The sequence below is a fragment of the Bos grunniens genome, chromosome 7 (genome assembly GCF_055505025.1).
Source record: "Bos grunniens cultivar Pamir isolate PY7600 chromosome 7, Bosgru_T2T1.0, whole genome shotgun sequence".
In the NCBI taxonomy this organism is placed as follows: Eukaryota; Metazoa; Chordata; class Mammalia; order Artiodactyla; family Bovidae; genus Bos; species Bos grunniens.
Window position 1 is genome coordinate 44,604,265 of NC_141171.1, and position 17,014 is coordinate 44,621,278.

The 17,014-nt window shown below is 43.4% G+C and overlaps 1 long non-coding RNA gene across 19 annotated transcripts in view; it reads left to right on the forward strand.

Moving 5' to 3' along the window:
* The window catches only part of LOC147369365 (uncharacterized), a 166,979-nt gene that overhangs the window by 13,778 nt on the left and 136,187 nt on the right, over positions 1 to 17,014 (forward strand). For 8 of the 19 annotated variants that reach the window (XR_015167393.1, XR_015167395.1, XR_015167386.1 and 5 more), the window contains exon 3: positions 15,075 to 15,286. The exons of 10 other annotated variants lie outside the window; for them this stretch is intronic. This is a non-coding gene — a long non-coding RNA (uncharacterized LOC147369365). Of the gene's footprint in view, positions 1 to 15,074; positions 15,287 to 15,857; positions 15,950 to 17,014 lie in introns of those variants that run through there. One more of the 19 variants, XR_015167394.1, reaches the window with a different exon arrangement.

The following is a 17,014-nucleotide window of genomic DNA, read 5'->3' on the forward strand; positions in this document are numbered from 1 at the left end:
TGTATTGGTTTTGCCATACATCTGGCCATGCTGACTAATGTGAGAGGGTACCTCATTGTAGTTTTGATTTACACTTCTCTCTCTCTCTTTTTCCTGGCTGTGTTGGATTTTTGATGCCAGGTAGGGAATTTCTCAGAGAAGGCAATGGCACCCCACTCCAGTACTCTTGCCTGGAAAATCCCATGGATGGAGGAGCCTGGTGGGCTGCAGTCCATGGGGTTGCTAAGAGTTGGACATGACTGAGCGACTTCACTTTCCCTTTTCACTTTCATGCATTGGAGAAGGAAATGGCACCCCACTCCAGTGTTCTTGCCTGGAGAGTCCCAGGGATGGGGGAGCCTGGTGGGCTGCTGTCTATGGGGTCGCACAGAGTCGGACATGACTGAAGGGACTTAGCAGCAGTAGCAGCAGGGAATTTCTTGAGTTGTACCGAGTGGGGTCTATGCTCTAGTTGTGGAGTGTGGGTTTCTTGTTGCAGTGGGTTTTCTTGTTGTGGAGCACAGGATCTAGGCACACGCCTTCAGTAGTTGAGGCTTTAAGGCTCCAGAGAGTAGGCTCTATAGTTGTGGTGCATGGGCTTAGGTGCTCTGCAACATGTGGGATCTTCCTGGACCAGGGATTTAAGTTCCCTCCATTGCAAGGTGGGTTCTTAACCACTGGGCCACAAGGGAAGCCCCAGCATTTCTCTAATGATTAGCAAGTTTGAGCATCTTTTTCATGTGCCTATTGGCCATCTGTATGTCTTCTTTGGAGAAATGTCTATTTAGGTCTTCTGCCTGTTTTTTTTTTTGGGCCCATTTAAAAATTTTTGTTGTTGTTGAGTTGTATGACATTAATATTTTGGAAATTAAGCCTTTGTCAGTTATTTGCAAATATTTCTCTCATTTGTTAGGTTGTCTTTTCATTTATTTTATGGTTTGCCATGCGAAAGCTTGTAAGTTTGATTAGGTCCCATTTGTTTATTTTTGTTTTTATTTCTCTTGCCTTGGGAAACTGATCCAAGAACACACTGGTACAATTTATGCCAGAGAATGATTTGCCTATGTTCTCTTCAAGCAGTTTCATGGTGTCATGTCTTATGTTTAAGTCTTTAAGCCATTTCAAGTTTATTCTTGTGCATGGTATGAGGGTGTGCTCTAGCTTCATTGATTTACATACTCCTTCCAACTTTGCCAACATCACTTGCTGAAGACTGTCTTTTACCATTGATTATTCTTGCCTCCTTTATTGAAGATTAACTGACCATAGGTGTGTGGGTTTATTTCTGGGCTCTCTATTCTATTCCATTGAAACACATGTCTGTTTTTCTGACAATACCACAGTGTTTTGATTACTATAGCTTTGTAGTATTATCTGAAATTTGGGAGGGTATGCCTCCTGTTTTGTTCTTTTTCTTCAGGATTGCTTTGGTAATTCTTCTTTTATGGCTCCAAATGAATTTTAGGATTATTTGTTCTAGTTCTGTGAAAAATGTCATAGATAATTTGATATGGATATCATTAAATCTGTGGATTATTTTGGTTAGTAAGACCATTTTAACAGTATTAATTTTTCCAGTGGATATCTTTCCATTTCTTTGAATCATCTTCAGTTTCTTTTTTAATATTTTATAGTTCTCAGTGAATAAGTTTTTCACCGTCTTGGTCAGGTTTATTCCTATGTTTTTTTTAAGTGCAATTTTAAAAGTTTTTTTTTTTTTTTTTACATTCTCTTCGTGATATTTCATTGTTGATGTAAAGAAAGGCAACTGATTTCTGTATGTTATTTTTGTATCCTGCTACCTTGCTGAATTTGTTTATCAGTTCTAGTGGTTTTTATGTAGAGTCTTTTGGATTTTCTATATACAATATTACATCATCTGCATTTAATGGCAATTTTGCCTCTTCCCTTTGGATGCCTTTTACTTCTTTTTCTTGTCGATTGCTGTAACTAGGACTTCCAATGCTATGTTGAATAGAAGAGATGAGAGTGAGTGGATTTGTCTTGTTCCAGGTTTTAGCAGGAAGGCTTTCAATTTTTCACCATGAGTATTATACTGGCTGTGGGTTTCTCATAAATAGCTTTTATTATGTTGAGATATGTCCCCTCTATACTGACTTTAGTAAGAGTTTTTTTCCTATCATGAATGAATGTTTAATTTTGTCAAATGCTATTAATGCATCTTTTGAGATTATGTGATTTTTATCTTTTCTTTTGCTTATGTAGTATATCACATTGATTTGTGCATGTTGAACCATCCTTGTGAACTTGGGATGAATCCCTTTTGGTCATGGTGTATGATCTTTTATATATGTTGTTGGATTCATTTGCTAATATTTTGTTGAGAATTTTTGTATCTCTATTCATCAAAGATATTGGCCTATAATTTTCTTTTTTGGTGGTGTCTTTGATTTTGGTATCAGGGTGATGATGGCTTCTTAGTATGTCTTTAAACTGTTCCCTCCTTTTCAATTCTTTGGAAGAGTTTGAGAAGGATTGGTATAAGTAGAATTTGCCTGTGAAGCCACCTGGTTGTGGGCTTTTTTTGGTAGGGAGTTTTAAAATTACAGATTCTATTTCACTTTTAGTGATCAAATTATCTATTTTTATTCAATTTTGGTGGACTGTATGTTTCTAGAAACTTGTCCATTCTTCTAGGTTGTTGAATTTTTTGGCATATAATTGTTCATAATATACCCTTATGGTTTTTTGTATTTCTGCAGTATCAGTTGTTATATCTCCTTTCTCATTTCTTTTTAAAAAAGTTTACTTATTTTTAGTTGAGGGATAATTGCTTTACAGTATTGTGTTGGTTTCTGCCATACATCAACATGAATCAGCCATCGGTATATATGTCTCCTCCCTCTTGAACTTTCCTCCCACCTCCCACCCCATCCTATCCATCTAGGTTGTCACAGAGCACCAGTTTGGGCTCTCTGAGCTGAGTCATACAGCAAATTCTTACAGGCTGTTTATTTTATCTATGGTAATGTATATGTTACCATGCTACTCTCTCCATTCATCCCACTCTTTTCCCCCACTGTGTCCGCAAGTCTGTTTTTTGTGTCTGCGTCTCCACTGTTGCCCTGCAAATAGGTTCATCAGTACCATCTTTCTGGATTCCATATATATGCATTCGTATGTGATATCAGTTTTTCTCTTTCTGACTTACTTCACTCTGTATAATAGGCTCTAGGTTCAACTACCTCATTAGAACTGACTCAAATATGTTCCTTTTTATGGCTGAATAAGGCACTGGTGCCCACCCCAGTATTCTTGCCTGGAAAATCCTGTGGACGGAGGAGCCTGGTAGCCTGCAGTCCATGGGGTTGCTAGGAGTCGGACACGACTGAGCGACTTCACTTTCACTTTTCACCTTCATGCATTGGAGAAGGAAATGGCAACCTACTCCAGTGTTCTTGCCTGGAAAATCCCAGGGATGGGGGAGCCTGGTGGGCTGCCGTCTATGGGGTTGCACAGAGTCGGACACGACTGAAGCGACTTAGCAGCAGCAATATTCCACTGTATATATATGTATCCCATAGCTTCTTTATCCATTTCATCTGTCAATGGATATCTAGGTTGCTTCCATGTCCCAGCTATTGTAAATAGTGTGCAGAGAACATTGGGATACATATATTTTTTTTCAATCATGGTTTTCTCAGGGTCCTTTTTCATTTCTTATTTTGTTTATTTGGGTTCCCTCTTTTCCTGGCAAGCCTGGCTAGAAGTTTGTCAGCTGGTTTATCCTTTGAAAGAACCAGCTCTTGATTTTATTGATTTTTTTTTTTCCTCTTTAAAAAAATGTCTCATTTGTTTCATCTCTGATTTTTATTATTTCCTTTCTTCTCCTGACTTTAGGTTTTATTTGTTCTTTTTCTAATTCTTCTAAGTGGTAGACTAGGTTGTTTTTTTGAGTTTTTTGTTTGTTTTTGAGGAAAGCCTATATTGCCATAAACTTCCCTTTAAGAATCCCTTTAACAATGAGTATTGTGCCCCCAGCTTTCTTGTTATTTCCATTAGAATGAAATATCTTTTTCTATCCTCTCATTTTCAATCTATGAGTGTCCTTTGCCCTAGTGTGGGTCTCTTGGAGGCACAACATTGTAGGCTCTTTTTAAAAAAAATCCAATCTGTGTCTTTTGATTGGAGCATTTAGTCCATTGGCATTTAAGGTAATTATTGATACGTATTGTCATTTTTGTTTTCCCATTGATTTTACATTTCTTTGTCTTTTTCCTTTTGTTGTTTGATTTTCTTCTGTATTATACTGATTTTCTCTTCTTTTTGCTTTTAGTGAATCTATTGTATGTTTTGAATTGTGATTATCCTGTTTTTCAAGTATGCTAACCCCTTCCAATCTCTGATTGCATTAGACCAGTTGTCGTATAGGCTCAAACACATTCTCTGAAAAGAGCCCCTACATTTTCTTAGTCTCCTTCCCCACATTTTATGATTTTGATATCCTCTTTTATGTCTTTGTGTTCATCCTTCAGCTTTCATTGTGTTTATCATCACTTTCACTGAAATATTTTGGTTTTTTAAAAATGTGTGTACTGGCTTCTTTAATGGTTTACTTTCCAACTGTGATTTTCTCTTTCCTACAGATTCTTCTTTTCTACTTAGAGAAGATCTTTCAATATTTTCTTTAGGATTGGTTTTGTGTTGTATTCTTTTAGTTTTTGCGTGTCTGAGCAATTCATTATTTCTCCTTCTATTCTAAATGAAGGCAGGAGGAGAAGGGGATGACAGAGGATGAGATGGTTGGATAACATCACTGACTTGATGGACATGAGTTTGAGCAAGCTCCAGGCATTGGTGATGGACAGGAAATCCTGGCATGCTGCAGTCCACAGGGTCACAAAGAGTTGAACATGACTGAGTGACTGAACTGAACTGATTCAAAATGATAACCTTGCTGGGTAGAGTAGCCTAGGTTGCAGACTTTGCTCTTTCAGGACTTTGAATGTTTCTTGTTACTCCCTTCTGGCCTGTAATGTTTTTGGAGAGAAAACAGCTGGTAACCTTATGGGGGTTCCCTTGTAATTAACTCCTTGTTTTTCTCTTGCTGCATTTAAAAATTCTCTGTTTCTAACTTTTGTCATTAATTTTTTTTTTTTTTTTCGTTTTTGGCTGCACTGTGTGGCATGTGGGATCTTAGTTCTCTGACCAGGGATTGAACCTGCACCCCCTGCACTGGAGGTGTGGATTGGAGGATCTCAACCACTGGACCACTAGGGAAGGTGAAAGTTGCTCATTTGTATCAAACTCTTTGCGACCCCATGGACTATACAGTCCATCGAATTCTCTAAGCTGGAATACTGGAGTGGGTGGGTAGCCTTTCCCTTCTCCAGGGGATCTTCTCAACCCAGGTCTCCTGCATTGCAGGCAGACTCTTTACCAGCTGAGCCACAAGGGAAGCCCAAGGATACTGGAGTGGGTAGCCTATCCCTTCTCCAGCAGATCTTCCCAACCCAGGAATCGAACTGGGGTCTTCTGCACTGCAGGTAGATTCTTTACCAACTGAGCACCAGGGGAACCTTGCCATTTTTATTATAAATGTCTTGGTGTAGGTCTGTTAGGATTTATCTTCTTTGGGATCCTCTGTGCTTCCTGTACCTGCATATCTGTTTCCTCAAATACATTTTTGATCCCATCCCCAGTTCTCTTTCTTCCCCTTTTGTGATACCTTTTATGCATAGATTGGCATGCTTTTTATTGTCCCATAGGTCTCTTACATTGCTTTCATTTTTTTTTTTTTGGTTTGGCTGTCTGCCTGCTGTCCTGACTGGGTGATTTCCCTTATTCTATCTTCCAGGTCACTTACTTGTTTTTCTGGATTATTCATTCTGCTATTCATTTCCTTTAGCTCTGCTTTCATTTCAGCAAATAGTTTTCTAATTTTTTCTGATTCTTCTTTATTGTTTCTAATTCCTTTTTTTACAGTATTTTGCATTTCTACTGATAGCCTTTTTAAATTCCTTCAGTAGTTTCTTTATCTCCTTTTTGAAATTGATTTCTATTTAGACTGAAGAGGTCTTTTTCATTGTTTGTTCTTTCAGGGGGAATTCTCTTGGTCTTTTATCTTTTATCTTCTGCTTCTTCATTTTACTTATATTTTCTCTTACTCTGTGAGTTTAGGGGAAACAATTATCTACTCTGATCTTGGAGGGCTATCTATATGTGGGGGTGTCTTTGTGTAGCTTGTGTGGGTTTAATATATTTGGAGTGAGGACTCTTTCTAGTATGGATGTCTGTCACTTCTTTCCTCAGCATGTGCTGGTCATTATCCCCCTGAGAAAGGATGAGATGGTTGGATGGCATCACTGACTCAATGGACATGAGTTTGAGCAAACTCCAGGAGATGGTGAAGGACAGGAAAGTCTGGTGTGTTTCAGTTCCTGGAATCGCAAAGAGTAGGACATGACATAGTGACTGAACAACAACAACAGTCCCTTTGATAGGGACTGTGCTGATGTCTGACTCTTTGCAACCCCATGGACTGTAGCCCACCAGGCTCCTCTGTCCATTAAATTCTCCAGGCAAGAATACTGGAGTGGGTAGCCATCCCCTTTTCCAGAGGATCTTCCCAACCCAGGGATCGAGCCCACATTTCCTGCATTGCAGGAAGATTCTTTACCATTTCAGCCACCTGGGAAGATGTGGTGGCTGGTTCCCAGTTCTGAGCTTCTTGGCAGTGGTGGCAGCTCAGGTGTGGCCCCAGAGTATGCAGTGGGAGTGGAGGTAGCTTCTGACTCCTCCTGGAGTCTTCCAGGGTGGTGGTGGCAGCAGTTGGTGACCATTCCTGAAGCCTGAAAGGGAGGCAATCGGAGCTTGTAAGCACTCCTGGTGTCCATGGAGGAGGCAGTGAAGGCACGGGACCACTCCTAACCTCTGGGCAGGAAGTGGTGGAGGCTTGGGACTGCCCATGGACTCCATGCAGGCAGTGTCCTGCTTTTTGTGACCATGCACATGGAGAAAAAGGCTACAACATATGTTCCTCCTCTTCCCTATGCATCCCGCCAAACAATGGTGACTGGTCTCTAAGGCAGCCCAGGATTCCTCCTAGTATACTCAGTTGCGGTCACACTGATTCCAGCCTCCTCAGGTTATTTCCATATAGCCAACCCCAGTCCTTTCCCTGGTTTAATCTTTGAAGCCTGAGTTCTAGCACCCAGCCCTCACCTGCCAGGGTTTGCACAACTGTTTTGGCTGCCCCAACCCAGCTGCTGTACTCTCCTCTGAGGCTCTGAAGCTCCCTGTCCCAACTGATCTCCCCACCAGTGAGGGGGCTTCCCAGGGTACTGGAACATTTCCTTTCTCACAGTTCCCTCCAAAGGGTGCAGGTTCCAACCTGGATCCTCTCTTGCTTTTTCTTTTTCCTACTAATTACATGGAAATTTTCTTGTAGTTTCAGCAGTCTGAGTCTTCTGGCAGAGTTCAATAGCTATTTTGTGAGAATCATGCCACAGGTAGGTGTATTAGGTTGGTGCAAAAGTGATTACAGTTTCAGACCCTGAATTTCAAATCATTATAACTGGGCTCAAACATATCTTTACTAATCAAAGTAGGAGCCATTACAATCAACACATTTTTTGCCAACAAGAAATAAGTTTGTTTATTCCTGTAGCATAAAAATCCACACTTTGGAATTCGACAAACTCTTGGAAAGCATTTTCTGCCTCCTGCTGGTTGTGGAAACATTTTCCCTGCAAAAAGTTGTTGAGATGCTTGAAGAAGTGATAGTCAGTTGGCAAGAGGTCAGGTGAATATGGCAGATGAGATAAGACATTGTAGCCCAATTCATTCAACTTTTGAAGCATCGGTGGTACAATGTGTGGTCGGGTATTGTCATGGAGAAGAATTGGGCCCTTTCTGTTGCACAAAGCTGTAGGCATTGCAGTTTTGGTGCATCTCATTAATGAGAAGTATGCTCATTTGGTGAGCATATTTCTCAGATGTAATGGTTTCACTGGGATTTAGGAAGCTGTAGTGGATAAGACTGGCAGCAGACCACCAAACAGTGGCCATGACCTTTTTTGGTGCAAGTTTGGCTTTGGGAAGTACTTTAAGCAGAAGATATTAAGAAGAGATGGCAAGGATACACAGAAGAACTGTACAAAAAAGATCTTCACGACCCAGATAATCACGATGGTGTGATCACTGACCTAGAGCCAGACATCCTGAAATGTGAAGTCAAGTGGGCCTTAGAAAGCATCACTAAGAACAAAGCTAATGGAGGTGATGGAATTCCAGTTGAGCTATTCCAAATCCTGAAAGATGATGCTGTGAAAGTGTTGTACTCAATATGCCATCAACTTTGGAAAACTCAACAGTGGCCACAGGACTGGAAAAGGTCAGTTTTCATTCCAATCCCAAAGAAAGGCAATGCCAAAGAATGCTCAAATTACTGCACAATTGCACTCATCTCACACACTAGTAAAGTAATGCTCAAAATTCTCCAAGCCAGGCTTCAGCAATATGTGAACCATGAACTTCCTGATGTTCAAGCTGGTTTTAGAAAAGGCAGAGGAACCAGAGATCAAATTGCCAACATCTGCTGGATCATGGAAAAAGCAAGAGAGTTCCAGAAAAACATCTATTTCTGCTTTATTGACTATGCCAAAGCCTTTGACTATGTGGATCACAATAAACTGTGGAAAATTCTGAAAGAGATGGGAATACCAGACCACCTAATCTGCCTCTTGAGAAATTTGTATGCAGGTCAGGAAGCAACAGTTAGAACTGGACATGGAACAACAGACTGGTTCCAAATAGGAAAAGGAGTTCGTCAAGGCTGTATATTGTCACCCTGTTTATTTAACTTCTATGCAGAGTACATCATGAGAAATGCTGGACTGGAAGAAACACAAACTGGAATCAAGATTGCCGGGAGAAATATCAATAACCTCAGATATGCAGATGACACCACCCTTATGGCAGAAAGTGAAGAGGAACTCAAAAGCCTCTTGATGACAGTGAAAGTGGAGAGTGAAAAAGTTGGCTTAAGGCTCAACATTCAGAAAACGAAGATCATGGCATCCAGTCCCATCACTTCATGGGAAATAGATGGGGAAACAGTGGAAACAGTGTCAGACTTTATTTTTCTGGGCTCCAAAATCACTGCAGATGGTGATTGCAGCCATGAAATTAAAAGACACTTACTCCTTGGAAGGAAAGTTATGACCAACCTAGATAGCATGTTCAAAAGCAGAGACATTGCTTTGCCAACAAAAGTTCATCTAGTCAAGGCTATGGTTTTTCCTATGGTCATGTATGGATGTGAGAGTTGGACTGTGAAGAAGGCTGAGTGCAGAAGAATTGATGCTTTTGAACTGTGGTGTTGGAGAAGACTCTTGAGAGTCTCTTGGACTGCAAGGAGATCCAACCAGTCCATTCTGAAGGAGATCAGCCCTGGGATTTCTTTGAAGGGAATGATGCTGAAGCTGAAACTCCAGTACTTTGGCCACCTCATGCAAAGAGTTGACTCATTGGAAAAGACTCTGATGCTGGGAGGGATTGGGGGCAGGAGGAGAAGGGGACAACAGAAGATGAGATGGCTGGATGGCATCACTGACTCGATGGACGTGAGTCTGAGTGAACTCTGGGAGTTGGTGATGGACAGTGAGGCCTGGCGTGCTGCGATTCATGGGGTCGAAAAGAGTCGGACATGACTGAGCCACTGATCTGATCTTGGAGCTTCTTCTTAGTCCAATCACTGAGCTGGTTTTTGCAGGTTGTATAAAATCCACTTTTTATTGCACATCACAATCCAATTGAGAAATGATTCATTGTTGCACAGAGTAAAAGAAGATGACACGTCAAAACGATGATTTTCTTTATTTATGGTGATTTTTTTCTTTCTTTATTTTCTTTATCAGCTCATGAGACATTCAGGTACCGAGCTTTTTCACCTTTCTAATTTGCTTCAAATGCCAAACGACCCTAAAATGGTTGACATTGAGTTCTTAGGCAACTTCTCATTTAGTTGTAAGAGAATCCATTCTGGTGATGGTTCTCAATTGGTTGTTATCAACTTTTGATGGCCAGCCACTACACTTCTCATCTTCAAGGTTCTCATTTCCTTTGCAAAACTTCTTGAACCACCAGACTTCTGTATATTCATTAGCAGTTCCTGGGCCAAAAGCATTGTTGATGTTGTGAGTTGTCTCTGCTGCTTTATGACTCATTTTGAACTCAAATAAGAAAATTGCTCAAATTTGCCTTTTGTCTAACATCATTTCCATAGTCTAAAATACATATAAGATAAATGGTAAGTTTCAGTTCATCAGCAAAAGACACAAAGTAAGATGCACATTAAAATGATGTATTACATAGCCACATTTATTTAAGAATGTATTCCAATATCAAATGGCAAAGTTCAACAATGCAAAAACTACAATTACTTTTTAATATATTGGTGGGAAAAGGTGAGCTTTATGTGCTACTACTCCACCATCTTGATCATGCTCTGCTTATTGCTTCTTTTCCCGTGGGTTAATGATGCTTCTTTTCCAATGGTGTCACTGCTTTCCCCATGGGTGTGCCTGGGTGACACTGGGGTATATGTCTTCAAGTATGTGGACAAGTGACTCTGAGCCATCCACACACTCTCACTCACGGGAGGAATAAATGAGGGATTGGTGTCCAGAGTCAGTTTGCTATTGGGAGCAAGTGACAGTCTAGGGGCATTGGGGACTGACATTTAGGCTGAGTCATGTGGAAAGTATATTCTTCCCTTAAGAAAAGGTGCTTGAGCCATGGCACTATAACCCTGATTTTGTCTTTATTCATTATTCATCTTTATAACATTCCCTAGAGGCATGATGATGAGCAAAATCTGTGGTCCCTGCCCTCATGAAGCTTAGATCCTGATGGGGCCAGGAGTTTAATATCCATACATATGGAGGCATTGCCATAAACAGCAATGAGTGCTGGAAGGAAAATGTGTGTATGGTAAGGAGAACTTCCTACCATAGGAAGGCATATTTAAACTGAGACCTGAAGGATAACCTTTAGATAAGTAGGCATGAAAGATGGGGTTGCCCTGTGATGGGATGGTCAAGGTGAGTTCAAGGGACCAAATGGAAGCTGGTGGCTGGAGTGCTGAGAGCAAGGGGCCATAGTGGGAGGTGGAATGGGAGAGAGAGAGGCTGGAGCCAGACCATGTAGAGCCATGAAGGCTGGAGAGGAAATGTGATCTTTACCTAAGAGCAGTGGATCGTACTGAAGGTTTTAAGTAGAAGGTGAGTGACCCTGGCTCCTGATTGAGAATGGATTGTCCAGGGGTAGAATGCAAGTCGGGAAACCAGTCGGGGGATGAGTGCAGGTGTCCAGGTGAGAAACAGTGGTGGCTTGGCCCAGTAGTGGGGGTGTAGATGCAGAGAGATGCACTCATTTGAGAGGAATTAAAGCAATGGGATCAAGGACTTCCCTGATGGTCCAGTTTAGGTTAAGACACCAGGCTTCCACAGCAGGGGGCATGAGTTTGATCCCTGGTTGGGGAAGTAAGATTCTGCATGCCACATGCCAAAAAAAAAAAAAAAAAAAAAGAGAAAAAGAAAAAAATGTGGAATCACCAGGACTGTGATTGTGTGGGGGTGTTGGGCATGCAGTGTAAGCAGAAGGGAGGCGCTGAGGTGTCTGCTTCCAGGAGTCTGGCTTGCCCCATGGGATGACTGGTTGGATGAAGGTGCCACTCCCTTAAATAGGAAAAGTCAGGTTTAATGGAGAAAATCACAAGCCCAGATTTGAATCGTTGAGTTTTAAATGTCCACTGTTGTTATTGTTTTTCGGTCGCTAAGTCATGTCTGACTCTGCAACCCTGTGGATTGCAGCACGCCAGGCTTCCTTTCCCTTACTATTTCCCTGTGTTTGCTCAAATTCATGTCCATTGAGTTGGTGATGGCATCTAACCATCCCAAACTCTGCGGCCCTCTTTTCCTTTTGCCTTCAATCTTTCCCAGCATCAGGGACTATTCCCATTATGTGGCCAAAGTATTGGAGCTTCACTGTGTAATGATGCTGAAGTGTCTGAGAGTAAATGTCAAGGTGGCAGTTGGCTATTTTAGTCTGGCACTCAGGGTAGTGAGTTGGCCAGAGACAGGCATATCTGAGAGTCACGTGGTCATAGAACTCACAAGGGCAAGGGAGATGGCCTAAGAAGAATGTCTAAGTGAGGAGGGCTCACCTAGCTGAGCAGAGTGCCCAGTGCCCTGCTTCCTTCCTTCCTGTCCATCCTAGGCTGTGTGCAGCTGCTCACCTTGGGGGTCTGGAACCCAGAGGGGCAGGTATTGGCCTCTGGGGGTTTTACAGGTACTGGGGGGTAGGTTCCCTCAATGAGGAGGCTGTGGCTGGAGAAGGCCAATGATCTGGCTTCCCTTTCTCAGTGACTGTTGCCAGCTTCCATGTGGCTTGATGTCTAGACACTCCCAGAGTCCATCTCTACCTGGGAGCTGACTCTCCCCACCTGCCAGGAGCCCTTGCCCATAAATACTCCTGGACTTTGAAGGCCAAAGATGCTGACTCCTAGAGTTCAGGGCTCTCTGGGAGTCCACACACTGCCATGCTGGCTCATCCTGGCTGCTCCGGTGAGGACCATCCAGGGTTCATTTTCAGTGAGAGGACTCAGCAGCTTTCTCTGGGGAGGAGAGAGGATGAAGCTGTTTGTCATGCAGAGTGACCCTGGTCATTCCCACTCATCATTTTAGGTGGCCATGGCTACTCTGGAGATGATGCCACTTTGCTCATGGGGAAAACTGTTAGTGTTCAGAAAAATAAATTTCTTGGCTGGGTTGAAGATATTTTTTCCTTTTCTTTATTCATTGTTACAATTGCAATCAAAGACAGTTTAATGGTGAAATTGCTATAAAATGGTGGAGAAAACATTTCTTTGGGTATTAGTTTTGTTTTAGTAAATTACAAAGTAGTGATTTAACTTGCCACCTTCAGGATTATTTCTGCCTCTCAGTGGGGTAATATAATCAGCAAGATCTACTACAGCCTTCATTTTCTGGAGAACACAGATAAATAATCTTCCAAAATGCTCTCGAGCAAACTACATTACCTGTGACTTTTGACATCCCCCAAGAGGATGTCACTTTCAGTGGGTAGCTGGGGAGGGGGAGATGCTACAGTTTCCTGAGTAGCCTGCTGCCAAGGGGACAGAGAGTTATGGATGGAAGCTGGGAGCTTAGGAGAGGCTCTTCAGGAGGGAACCTGCAAGTGAACATGTGTGCAGGGGTTCCCAATGGCCCTGCTGCACCAAGGTGGGGTGATCCACAGGTGCATGGGCTTCCAGAGAAATGGGAAGAGGCTGTGATTGAGAGTGGGAACCCAGAATAAATCAGGATCTTGGGATTAACATACACCCACTACTATTTAAGCTGCTGCTGCTAAGTCATTTCAGTCGTGTCCGACTCTGTGTGACCTCATAGACAGCAGGCCACCAGGCTCCGCCGTCCCTGGGATTCTCCAGGCAAGAACACTGGAGTGGGTTGCCATTTCCTTCTCCAATGCAGGAAAGTGAAAAGTGAAAGTAAAGCCGTTCAGTCGTGTCCGACCCTCAGCGACCGCATGGACCACAGCCCTCCAGGCTCCTCCGTCCATGGGATTTTCCAGGCAGGAGTACTGGAGTGGGGTGCCATTAAGCTAGATAACCAATAAGGAGCTATTGTGTAGCACCATAAAGAAGGCTGAGCACTGAAGAATTGCTGCTTTTGAACTGTGGTGCTGGAGAAGACTCTGGAGAGTCTCATGGACTGCAAGGAGATCAAACCAGTCAATCCTAAAGGAAATCAACCCTGAATATTCATTGGAAGGACTGATGCTAAAGCTGAAACTCCAGTACTTTGGCCACGTGATGGGAAGAGCTGACTCATCAGAAAAGACCCTGATGATAGGAAAGATTGAGGGCAGGAGGAGAAGGGGGTGACAGAGGATGAGATGGTTGGATGGTATCACCAACTCAATGGAAATGAGTTTGAGCCAGCTCCAGGAGATAGTGAAGGCCAGGGAAGCCTGGCATGCTGCAGTCCACGGGATTGCAAAGAGTCAGATATGACTAAGCAACTGAACAACAAATTGTATGGCACAGGGAACTCTACTCAATATTCTGTGATAACCTACATGAGAAAAGATCTAAAAAAGAATGAATATATGTATATGTAACACTGAATCACTTTGCTGTACACCTGAAACTAACACAACATTGTAAATCAACTTTACTCCAAAAAAATTTAAAAAGAAAAGAACAGTGGGGACCCAGAGAGCCCATTGGTGATACAGGTTATTATTGCACTGTAAGCTTCCTTCTGGTTATTAATAAGCATTTCTGAGTCCTTACTGTGTGCAGTCTCCTGCTTGCTGGGCACTGGTTTGGTTACAGGATCCATATCTGCTCGTTGTGGAGGCCAGAGTTTGGAGGGGCACCCAAACCAACAGATGTATTGTTCACAGGGGAAAATGCAGGAGGAGCAGTTGTTTCGCCTGGGCTTGTCACGGAAGGCTTCACTGAGCTGAGCTCTGAGGGAGGCTTGAAGGCTGTAGTGGAGTTTTCTGAGCAGGAAGGGGAAGGGAGAACATAACAGGCAGAAAGAGAAGCATGGGCAGAGGCACCGAGGTGTGAAGGCTCTGAGCTTGTTGTAGGCACCTGCAGGCTGCGCTCTCTGGGACATGCTGTTTCTGGGAGATGGGATGGGAGGAAGGTGGGACCAGTTGGTGAGAGTGCCTCTTCCTGGGCCTGCCTTGGTGGTAGAATGGCTCTGGGACTTTGGAAGAGCCTTTAAGAGCCCTCTCCTCTGCATGGTCCCTCTGTCCAGAGGGGCTGCAAGTGGGGAAGGGTGAGAGGGAAGAGGGCAACAGCATAGACAGTGGGCACCCTGGGGTCCAATCTGCTGCCCCACTCTTGTTGATACCCTATGTGCCTGGGTAAGGCCCTCAGCCTCTCTGAGCCTCAGTTTCTTTCTCTCTTGAACGAGGCAGGGTTTCCCTTCCCCATAGACTTCTCGAGGGTCTCAGAGAAGCCATGAGACCACCCAGTATGTAAGCATTGGGCAGTCTCTGTCCTGGGGACCAATACCTCTCTCTTTTTCCAGCCTCACTGGCTAGTCCTGGATAAGAGAGAATCTGAGCAGGGGTAAAGCTGGTTGAGAGGCAGACTGGCTGGATAGCATCCTGGAACCCCATCTCTCAGAGGAACCCGGAGCACCCTGAACGTGGACAGAGCCATGATGACCTCACTCCCTGTGGTTGGGAAGAATTCCCTTAGGGACTTCTAAGAACGGAGACAGCCTTCTAGGGGGCACAGGTAAGTGTCTCAAGGTGGTTAGACTGTGTGTGTCGGAGGTCAGTCTGGTGACTGCAGGGCCTAGGTTTTGCAGAAACAGTGTGCTGGTCAGAGGCTGGACCTTAGTTGGTCAGGGCAGTGGAGGAGGGGTTGTGAGGGGGTGCGGTGCTTTTTGTTTTCCTGTCCTTCCTGTCACATTGCTCAGCTAGTCCTCTGATTAAGTGCTTAGCAAACACTTGGCAAATATCAATTTGAAAAGGTCCCAAATTATCAGGGTGGCTTCAATGTCTGGGTCTGACCTTAAAATATGGTAGCTGCTAGCTGTGTGTGGTATTGAGCACTTTAAATTTGGCTTGTCTGAACCGAGATGTACTCTAAGTATAAAACACACACCGGATTTTGAAAACTTGGTACCAAAAACTGTGAACTACCTCAATAATCTTTATACTGAATACATGTGGAGATATTTTAAACATATCGTGTTAAGTAAAATATATTAAATTTATTTCACCTTTCTAAAGACTTTTGAAAATGTAGTCCCTTGAAAATTTAATATTCAATATGTAACTCACATTACATTTTCACTGGACAGCACAGATCTACAGGCTGAAGAGAGGAAGTGGTATAGATGAGGGACCCTTTGTACCTTGAAGAGAGACTTCCTCCCCCCGCTGCCTGGTCAGGTAGTTGGGCACTGTGGGTGTCTGGGGACTCAAGTCTCCAGCAGTTCCACATGGAATGTTGCTCCTCTCTTTTGGCTTTAGGTCTGCTAGGAAAATGTCCCTGGGCCAGGCTATGATGGAGCTGGTGGGGTAGGGCAACCAGAATGTGCTGCTTGGGGATCCAGACAGAGAACACACTCAGATCTCCAGAGGAGCTCACCATATGGGCTGTATAAAAAAAAAGGGGTGGGCTTTACTTCATAAAGGCCCTTCTTCATTAGATTGAAATACCTTTATCGGGATTGGGATGGAAGCAGCTCATACTCATTTCTGTAGCTGCAGATCCTGGCATAGATCCTGCATGCAGTAGGCTGGTTGGATAGATAGGTGAATGGATGTGTGGCAGCCCAGTTTTTGATGGCATAAATGAATCTATAGATTGAAAACATTGCAACTGGATGAATGGTTAACTGGATGCAACTCAGAGAGACAGACAGATGGGAGGTTGGGCAGAAAGATGGATGAATAAAAGAGTGGATTAAAAAGAGGGTGGTCATTCTATGGCTGGGTTGCTGAAAGGATGATGAGTGGGTGCTGCTGCTGCTAAGTTGCTTCAGTTGTATCTGACTCTGTGCGACCCCATAGACGGCAGCCCACCAGGCTCTGCCATCCCTGGGATTCTCCAGGCAAGAACACTGGAGTGGGTTGCCATTTCCTTCTCCAATGCATGAAAGTGGAAAGTGAAAATTGAAAGTGAAGTTGCTCAGTCATGTCTGACTCTTTGTGACCCCATGGACTGCAGCCTACTAGGCTCCTCTGTCCATGGGATTTTCCAGGCAAGAGTACTGGAGTGGGGTGCCATTGCCTTCTCTGGATGAGTGAGTGGGTGGAGGCATAAATAGATGGAGTAGGTAAAGGAAGATGGACGATTAGGTGGAGGGGATGATTGGGTGGTGGCTGATAGAGGATGGAGAGAGGATGGATGAAGGGGCTCATTCCAACCCAAGCCTTGGTCAGGGCAGGTTGAGGACATTGAGTCTCATGGTCAGCGTGTGGCACATTTCTCTCCCCTAACTGTTTTGCACAG